Genomic DNA, 3,014 nt, shown 5'->3' on the forward strand with positions numbered 1-3,014 from the left:
AAAAAAAAAGTCCATAGAACTGGCACAGGGGTGGCCCACCAAGCCAGGATATGACCCCAGCGGAGGAGCTGGCACTCCATTTAAATAAAGGAAGGCCAGTGATGGAGGGGATCCAGGGAGGGACAGTAACAGACTCTGTCCCAACCACAGAAACTGTCATACAAGGTACATAGTGCAGTACTACTGCACATGGAACACAATCAGATAAATATATTATACTGTCTGACTTTGGATTTCCTTACACTTTTGGAGCCACCAGAAGATGATACAGTTAGTACATTGTATTGAAATCACAGGCTTGGTATGGCCTGTGAAATCTTAATTCAAGTTTTCTCAATACATTCAATATGTATATGACAGGGGGAAGGCACATCTGCAGCTGCTGCAGGAAATATCCTGCTTATTTAGTCCATAAAGGATATGAAGTCATTGATGTGGTGCTAATAGAAAATTGTTATGCCCCAGCCTAGGAAATACCAAAAGATAACATAGTGATCTCTCTCTTTTCCCCGATTCCAACAATGAATCACCAAAAACAAACAGATGCGGTCCAAAATAAGGGACATTTATTCACCCAAAAAAAAAAAAACTGGATGCTTCAGGGTGAGAATAGCCTAGAATAATAAACAAAACAAGCTGGGTTTTAAAACTCACTTGCCTACCCAAAACAAAAGTCAACAGAAAAACATGTTTCTTACCTGCCTCCCTAACCAAAAACAGGAGAAAAAGATTCCACAAAAAAGGCTACTGACCTGTACTAAAACTGGACTGAATAATAATGTAATAATAATGTACACTATTCACAAATGAGATACAAAAGTCTCTACAACACAAACGAACATACATCAAGGATCAAAGATGCCAGAGAGAGAGAGAGAGAGAGAGAGAGAGAGAGAGAGAGAGAGAGAGAGAGAGAGAGAGAGAGAGACGCATGGTCTCCTGCTGACTCAACTTTTGAATGTCTACCATTCAGATTGTACCAATCAGCAGGTTTTCCCCCAATCAGCAGCCTCCACTTGCACTGACACATAGGGAGACAAACAGTGACACAGCACAGGATCTTGAGATTAAACGCTGGACACTCAGGAGACTGGACGTGGAAATCCAGAAACTGGAAAGAGAAGTATCTCTGCAATCATAACTGCAATACAGTGTTTTAATCTGTGTTGCTTTTGCTCTCTCTATTCCAGGATCCAAACATTGTGGTGTCCTCCCATTTTCATGAATGTGAAGTAGAATTTAAAAAATAACCACCAATGCTAAACAAAATGCACACACACAGCAAAAAGTAACATTTAAGATCTTTTATTAACTAAAGATAGGCTAAATTCAAAAATTAGGTGAAAAAAACTTGCAATATATTGCTCCCTGATGAGTCTGCCATTAATGTTGTCTGGGAAGATGGGAGCATTTTCCCAGTCAACATCAGCAGCCACTCGGGGGGACCTCTCCTTTCTTAGGCCTGCAATGTTAGGCAGTACTGTGCATGCAGCAATGACATCACAGGCCCTGTCCGGGGAAACCCTCAGGTGGTGCAGGCACTGAAACCGAGATTTCAGAAGGCCGAAAGTCATCTCGATATGAGCCCTTGTCTTGCTGTGTGCATGGTTGTAGGCCTGCTGTGGTGGGGTTTGGGGGTGCGGAAGGGGAGTCAAGAGGAATGACTCACAGGCATAGCCTTTGTCTCCCAACAGCACATCAAAGAATTCACCTGATAAAACAAGATATCATTTAGAAAACTAAACGGCAGAGTTAAACACTGTCCAAGGTGCTTACAGTACAAATAAAATGTGTGGCTTACCTTGTGAAAGTCTCTCGTAAACTGGACTGAGCCTGAAAGACCCTGGAGTCAAGGCAGTCAGCATCGCAGATCATCTGAAAAGTTAAGTTGTAACCTATTAAGGTCATTTCATGCACAGAATTAATGTATGTAGGTCATAGTAACCACAAATCATCTTACCTGAACATTGATGCTGTGGAAGGATTTCCTGTCAATATAATCTCCCTCATGTTCTCCTGAGAGGCGCTTTATCCCGATGTGTGTGCAATCACCTGCACCAATGATGTTAGGGAAAGCTGTAACAAAAAATAGTGAGGATCCAACTGTGACTGATCAAATTAGAAACTAATGGTTGCATGTTGAAATTGAGGTTACCTGCAGTCTTGTTAAACTCCTCCTTGATGTAGAGGGGTCTTCTGTGGCCAGGGAAGGTGATGAATATGTTGATGAATGACTTCAGGACCAGACAAACACGTCTTATTGTGCAGCAAATGGTTCCTTTATTGAGGTTCTCTGCATCCCCAACAGAATTAAGGAAGCTCCCACTTGCAAAAAATCTCAGTGTAACACAGACCATCTGTGGTACAGTGAGGGCATGGCTTCATGCCATCTGATGCTGCATTTTTGGACCCAGCAGCCTACATAAATATCTTAGTCCATCACCTGAAAATCTGTATCTCTCAATGAGATAGTCATCTTCAAAGACCAATGGGTCTGACCTGTCCTGGAAGACTCTTTCATGCCTTAATGCTTGTCTGAGGATTAGGGCTTCCTCATCCAGTACATCCTCCAAAAAAGGGCAAGCCATTATGACGAAGGAACAGGTGAATGGGAGTTGGACCTATATATGCTATATTGCCCTCGTCACAGGTTTCATTGAAAACACCTTTGCAACTTCATCAAATGTGTTTTGTAATCTCAATTACTGCAATATCACACATGTTGATGAAACCTCTGATGGCAATTTGACAAGCAGTCTTCATTAGCATAGCAATATAACACTTGGCCTGAGTAACAATACTACCACTTGAATCAATATAGAAAGATTGTTGTAATTACAAACAGCCAACAGATTTAAATGAAATGAGAAATGACAATATATATGTAATATTTTAATGCAGGATAATGAAAATGATGCAACATACTTAGACCATGGACATGCTGTAAAACACATTAAGTCCTCACAGGACTGACGGTGGAAATACAGGTGAATCACCAGGATTAATCTTAGCCT

The 3,014-nt window shown here is 41.3% G+C and overlaps 1 pseudogene; it reads right to left on the reverse strand.

The window, feature by feature from the left end:
• Positions 1–1,707: 1,707 nt before the first annotated feature.
• On the reverse strand, positions 1,708–2,588 carry LOC119018033 (annotated as a pseudogene).
• Between the last annotated feature and the right edge of the window lie 426 nt (positions 2,589–3,014).

Source organism: Acanthopagrus latus, chromosome 4, assembly GCF_904848185.1.
Source record: "Acanthopagrus latus isolate v.2019 chromosome 4, fAcaLat1.1, whole genome shotgun sequence".
Lineage (NCBI taxonomy): Eukaryota > Metazoa > Chordata > Actinopteri > Spariformes > Sparidae > Acanthopagrus > Acanthopagrus latus.